Here is a 7,551-nt window from a genome sequence, read left to right on the forward strand (position 1 = left end):
TGCTGGAGGGATACAGGACATGGAACTGCTGGAGGGACACAGGCCGTGAGCTGCTGAAGTGACTGAGGCAGATATGGTATATATATATAAGCGACACTACTGTGTCATTATGTTTAAGGGGCACTACAACTGTGGGCATTATGTGTAAGTAGTACTACTACTGTGGACATTGTATATATAAGGGGCACTACAACTGTGGGCATTATGTGTAAGTGGTACTACTACTGTGGACATTCTATATATAAGGGGCACTACTGTGTGGCATAATGTATATAAAGGGTACCACTGTGTGAATAAAGGACACTACTGAGTGATGTAACCATAATAGAGGGGCATCACTATGTGGTGTAATATTAATCAGGGGCACTAAATGCAGTGTAATGTGAATGAGATTATGCTACTGTGTGGTGTCATTTGAATTGGGGGTACTATTGTGTGACCACTACTTCTTTGTGAGGGGTGTAATATGGTATGCTGGTGGCCGGGATCCTGGCAGCCAGCATACCGACAGCTGGGCGAGCTCAAATGAGCCCCTTGTGGGCTCGCTGCACTTTCCACGCTGTGGGCACGGATTTATTTTCCCTCCATGGGGTGTCCGCCTCTAAATCAGGCCCAATATGTGTTTATGGAGTCTTTAATCCTGGGCCAGACTGATAACAAAGGAGACCATACCTACTTAATTTTAGCAGCATCCTCTGCCCACATTGGGCCTAATTCAGACCTGATTGCTGCTGTGCGTTTTCGCACAGCAGCTGATCAGGTCTGAACTGCGCAAGCGTCGGCGCCGCAGTGTGCCGTCACATGCCAGACAGCCGATGGCCATCTCATCCTAGCGATTGCTTCTGCCTGATTGACAGGCAGAGGCAGTAACTGGGTGGCGGCAATGGCCTGCCATTTTAGGGGTGCGGTGTGGGCAATGCAGGTGTGCCCGGACCATGCGGGGGATGGGCCGTGGTGGCTGCGTGATGTCACAGGAGCTGCACTGGTAGGGAGCTGCTCTTCGGGTACAAAAGCATAGCCGCTGTGCAATGCTTTTGTACCTGTGTGCGGGAGGGGAGGGCCTGACATGCGGGTCGGAGTAGCCCTGTGCTGGGCGTCCCCCCACATGTCTGAGTAACTGATCGTAGCCGTGCAAAGTTTTGCACGGCTACGTTCAGGTCTGAATTAGGACCATTGTTTCTGGGTCTTATACCCCTTTCACACCAAAAACCCAAGTCACTGAACATGGTTTCAAACATTTCACACCTGCTTGAAACCTCATTCTCACTGCAGTCTAGACACAGCCCTTTGCTGGAGCATGGAGATGACAATCTCCAAGCGCCGGTGATCCGGCTCTCTGTATGCTTTTAGCGCGACCCAGGCTGGATGACCCAGGTCACACTGTTCACACTGCAGACTACCAAGGTCGGTCCCGGGTTACACCCCAGTCATGACCAGGTTAGGATTCCTGGGTAACACAAACTGGGTAGACCCTCTCATATACCCCTTTCACACCACCAATGCCGGATCCCACCCTGGAATTGGAAATGGGTCCTTTCCGGGTGAGCTCTAGCGGACGCAACTGCTGGCTTCACCGACCTGGCAATATGCCGGGCGGGTTGCCATAGCGGCAAGGGGTGGAGCTGGCAGCGGGGGCAGAGGCGGCGCTGGGAGATGAGATCAGCAATATGATGGGTCGATACCAGGTTATAGCCAGGACCCAGGTTTTAAGTTTGCTGTGAAAAGGGTTTATGTGAATGAGATAATTGCATACAGAGAAAGGTACGAGGTACAGTGAAACATATTATGTATAAAAAATATCTAAATTAGTTCTACTTTTGTTTCAAGTAGGAGTCAACAGCATTTCATCTTTTGTAGATATTGCATGATATTAAAGTGCACACCTGTTTAATAACCATTCTGTCAGTGTATAAACTGTAGTCACAGGTTGGATGACCCAGGTCACAAGGCAAATTTTAATGTTGCATTAAAAGTTACTGCATCTGTACATTATACAGAAAAATCTATCCCCTAAGATGTTGTCAATGGGGGAGATTCAGACCTGATCGTATATGTGCTGGGGGGACGCCAAGCACAGGGCTAGTCCGCCCCGCGTGTCAGGCCCTTCCCCGCCGCACAAGAACAAAAGCGCTTTTGTACTTGAAGAGTAGCTCCCAGCCAGAGCAGCTCCTGCGCTACTCGTCGCTGGCCGGGTCGCAGTGGCTGTGTGTGACATTATGCAGCCACCGCGGCCCGTCCCCCCAATGGTCCGTGCATGCCTGGGTTGCCTGGACTGCGCCCCCTAAACAGCGGCAAAACGCCACCGGCTCGCCCCCTCCCACCCAGCGACTGCCTCTGCCTGTCAATCAGACAGATGTGATCACAGGGCTACGACAGCCGTCGGCTGTCTGGCATGCACCGGCATACTGCGGCGCCGGAGCATGCGCAGTTCAGACCTGGTCGCTGCTGTGCGAAAACGCACAGCATCGTTCAGGTCTGAATTAGCTCTAATGTCCGAATGATAAACTGATGTAACTTAGTACCTGCCAAGAATGTAATGTGCTATTTAAGTTTACAAATGCAAAATAAGAAATTCTTCATTAATCCTCACCTGACCTGGATACTGTTTTTTGGCTTTACAACATATCTAATAATTCCAGCTTGAAGCATTTGCTGGCATGCTGTAATCCAGATAAGTACTAATGCTGTATCTCTAACAAGCCATTTTCCATACCTACAGCTCAAACCAGTACAGGGACACACTAATTATGATCGATGTTCTTCTGTATATTCAGCAGAAAAGATGCCTTCATTCATTTACAATGGTGCAGTCATTTTATTGCAATATTTAGTTTTATGCTTAATTTTTATATTGCGGTCATGCTACTTATTTTTCTAAGATAATGCAATACATATTTTACATTTAATATATCATTGCAGCAGTGTATTTGCCAGATAAATGGATTTGCAGGTGGGTGAGCTTTGCCTGCTCTTTCCTGCTTCTGATAAATCAATAATAGTTCTTTCACTATTGTTTGTTCTTAAGGTTACAAGATAAACTGTATCATACTTACTAATGAGGACGGGTGGAGACGTTGCTCATATCTAATAATCAGAATCCAACTATCATTTATCATTTATCTAATACATTGTGTAAAATGATAGCTAGAATCTGATTGGTTGTTATGGACAAGGGGGGTCATTCTGAGTTGATAGCTCGCTAGCTGTTTTTAGCAGCCGTGCGAACGCATAATCATTGCCCACAGGGGAGTGTATTTTAGCTGTGCAAGTGTGCGAACGCTTGTGCAGCCGAACAGTACAAAAACAGTTTGTGCAGTTTCTGAGTAGGTCTGAACTTACTCAGCCGCTGCGATCACTTCAGCCTGTCCTGTCCCGAAATTGACGTCAGACACCCGCCCTGCAAACGCTTGGACACGCCTGCGTTTTTCCAAACACTCCCAGAAAATGGTCAGTTGACACCCGTAAACGCCTTCTTCCTGTCAATCTCCTTGCGATCGGCTGTGCAAATGGATTCTTCGTACAATCCATCACCCAGCAATGATCCGCTTTGTACTCGTGCAACGCGCCTGTGCATTGCGGTGCATCCGCGGTAATGAACTGATCGCTGCGATTCGAAAAGCGGCAGCGTGCGATCAGGTCGGAATGACCCCCAATGTCTCAGCGGTCCTCTTTAGAAGGCTTGATACAGTACATCTTGCTCACAGACAGCTTTCAGTTATTCAGTATTTAAATTAGTGGGAACTACTCAGTGGCTAAGTAATACCCCTTTTCCACTAGCTTTTAAAACATGGGTAAATGTGCGGGGGCGCGCATTTACCCGTGTTTTTTCCTAGTGGAAAAGGGTCCCCCTGCAAATTCCCGGATCAAGTGATCCAGGAATCCTACCTGGGTAGCTTGCTGGGTTGAACACGTGTTCAACCCGGTAAGCTGTGTAGTGTGAACGGGAGCCGTGTTGAGGCAACACGGCTCCCGTTCACAGTGTATGGGAGGGCAGCGCTGGGAGATCATGTGATCTCCCAGCACCGCCCCTGCCGTGTCACTAGCAGCGTCACCAACAGTGGCGGTTCTTGCCACGGGCAAGCGGTACTTTTTCCCAGGGCGCCGCCTTCCGGAGGGCGCCGGCGCCATCCGGAGGGCGCCGCACCAGGGCAAGATCCGCCACTGTGCCCCACGCAGTGCCCTGCTGTGCCCCCCCGCTTTGAAGGGAACCAGACACGTAGCGTCTAGTTTCCCTTCATTGAGAAGACCTTAGTTGTGCGGTGCGCAATGACGTCATCGCGCACCGCACAGCAAAGGTCCTCTCCATGAAGGGAAACTAGACGCTACGGTCTAGTTTCCCTTCATGTAGAGGACCTTTGCTGTGCGATGCGCGATGACGTCATCGCGCACCGCACAGCATAGTGGCACAGACACTAGGGGTCATAATTGACCTCTAGTGTCTATGCTGTTCTATGGGAGAGACGTAATAACGTCTCTCCCATAGATCGAAGAGAAGATAGGAGAGGAGAAGAGCGGCGCCGCCGGCGGAGGGGGTTGCAGCGGTCTGGATCAGGAACGGGGATGGTAAGTATACTTTTTTTTATTTTATTTTTTCTTTCAGCATCGTGACTACGCCCCCATTTGAAGCCACGCCCCTATATTTTGCCCAGGGCGCCACAAAGCTAAGAACCGGCCCTGGTCACCAACCCGGTAATATGCCGGGTTGGTGAGCGCTGTGAGAAAGGGGACTGTAGCACGGGTCGCAGCCGTCTCAGGCGACACTGCTGCGACTCGTGCTACAGAAGGAAAAGGGGTATAAATGTGCTGTGGCAGCAATGGCACCAAGAAGCCCCAGGTATCTGGTCTTTACTATAGGTCAACATTAAAAAGGCCAACAGTCAATAGGTCGATCACTAATGGTCGACATGCATTAGGTTGACATTCTCAAAAGGTTGATATGACAATGGTCAACACAGCATATGGTTGACATGAGTGTTTTGCAATTTTTTAAATTTTTTTTGCTTTTTCATACTTTATCATCCATGTGGACTATGATTGGGAATAGTAATCTGTGCTGACTGCAGCGGTATCGGAGCACGGCACCTTGCCCTAAGCATGACGAACAAAGCGAGCCATGTGAGGGGGCATGGTCCACTAATTGGGGTTCCCGGTGGTTGAATACAGTAAATGAAACCAAAACAATAAAAAAACCTCATGTCGACCCTTTTCTGTCTTGACCTTTTCCATGTCGACCCTTTGACCATGTTGATCTTTTGTCCATCTTGACCTTTTAGGGTTGACATTTCCACTGTCGACCTAATGATCCTCACCCGAATCTCCAAAGCAGTCTTAAGCTGCATACATACATAATGATGTGTTTCCCGACCAACAGGACGACCAATGTAACAATACATCAGACATCCCATACACACTGAATGATAAATATTGCCCGATCAAGCAATATACAGTATTGTTCATGGCCACATTCCCCTGCATCCCATCATTTTGCGGGTTATCCCATTGGGTGTGCAGCATGTCCGATTGGCCGACCCAGCAAATGACCTGTGGGAGTGCGTAATTTCTGGTGCACATTAGATGATATGCCTGATATATTGTTCTGATCCATGTAGGAATGATAATTTGGACAATAGATCATCTAATGTGTTCCAAGCTTTATATACATCTGTGTCCTCCAAATGAGAGGGATGTCCTGGAATGGTGCAGCTGAAACTAATCAGATCCACTACTGTCATGCCGCTAAATGTGGTGTGCAGATATCCACTGCAGGTTCCTGCATTGTATGTACTTATCTTCTGATTGCACTTCCAGGATCCCATGTGAATCCACGCCGAGCGCCAAATGATCAGACCTATAATGTGGAATGCTTATTTTTTTCTGGAATTATCAGACGGATGGACAGAACTGGAACTACAACGGTTTACAAAACCAAAAATTATTATCCATAAAACAGGGTACACACTGGCCAATATATCGTAGGCACGACGGTGGGTGTGTACAAGGGAAATGTCTGTGAACTACAGTATGTCATTCACAGACATATCGCGTCGGCTCTGAAGCACAGCCGATTCCCAGTATATCTGTAGATATTTTGGCGCATCATGCTGTGTGTACTTGCTGCAGAGGCTGCAGGTGACTGACATCACAACTGGGTGGGTATATGTAAATTTGTCGATAATAAAAAATATGAGCGCTATATGTGTTTTATGTGAAGATGAAAAAATAGAACAGAATAGTGGCACCTGTAAAAATATCTTTTTGGTTAGTAAAACTTGTTTACAGCTCTTTTTTGAAAAAGATGTCGGGTGATGATTGTAGATATTTATCCCTCACCGCACAGATACAAGTCCCGTTTCCCTAACTGTCCCTACCTGTGTGAACAGTTTGTTGTACTGTCCTACTCTGACTGTTGTGTCAGGCTTCCGGTACATGGATTGCTGCCGCTGCATCCAGTAGCAGCTGTCCCCGGCTGATGACATCACTCGGGCAGCAGCGGTGTCTTGTGCAGCTGGGAGATGTTTGTTCCGTCTTCACTCCATACGTAAATGTGTGGATCAGCTAGATAGCCGATCTGTCATCTTAGTGTGTACCCAGCATAAGAAACTGATAATGTAAAAAAACAAATTAAATGCTATCTATACATATAATACAACTGTAAGGATTGTGTCTGTACATAGCAATTTTTTTTAGCAATAAACTTGGAGATGAAAACAAAAAAATCAGAATTTTTGTCTATTTGTCTGTTCGTTCTGGTATCACATAAAAACTACTGGATGAATTTGGATGGCATCTTCACTATTGCATAGCTTAGTAACCTAGAAAGAAACTGAGGTTTGTATGATCTCAATGTGACATCAGGGAGAGGAGCTATAAAGATAAAAACAGACCCTTGATACTCAGCGCGTCCAGTGTGCAGGCTCCACAAGTCCAAAAGTACTATATAAATATATATATATATATATATATATATATATATATTTACATATATACAATATATACATATATTGCACACCACGACAAATGCTTAGGGCTGCAGGCGTAGAGCTCAGGACCAGCTGCTTTCCCATGGTCAGCTTTATGTGGCTTGCTCACGAGTTAGTAGCCCCAAGCATCTTTTGTTACTAATCCCTGAAGCAAAAACTGCAAATATTGTTTACAATGAAATTTTATGATCAATTTGTACAAGTTAAAATATATATCACAATGGCACTACTTTCTTTGTAAAATTAATTCTGCTGAGCAATAACAGCCATCCACACGAACGAAGACGGCGGCAAATGCTATTTGCAAATTTTTCATTTGAATCTTGGAGATACTGCAAATATTCAAATTACATTTTCTCAATTCAAGGGCATGATCTATTTCTACAAATGGGCATGGCTATGATTGAGATCATTATAAAAACCATTTGGTCCATCGGGGTTGGGGAGATTTCTTGGTACTCAAACCCCCATCTGCGTGCACCACTGAATGAGGCTGGTTCTTTAGACTTGGAACCAGCTGCAACTAATTAATTGGGCTGATATTGGAATCCTGGCACTTGGGATGCTGACA

Source organism: Pseudophryne corroboree, chromosome 12 (genome assembly GCF_028390025.1).
Source record: "Pseudophryne corroboree isolate aPseCor3 chromosome 12, aPseCor3.hap2, whole genome shotgun sequence".
Classification (NCBI taxonomy): domain Eukaryota; kingdom Metazoa; phylum Chordata; class Amphibia; order Anura; family Myobatrachidae; genus Pseudophryne; species Pseudophryne corroboree.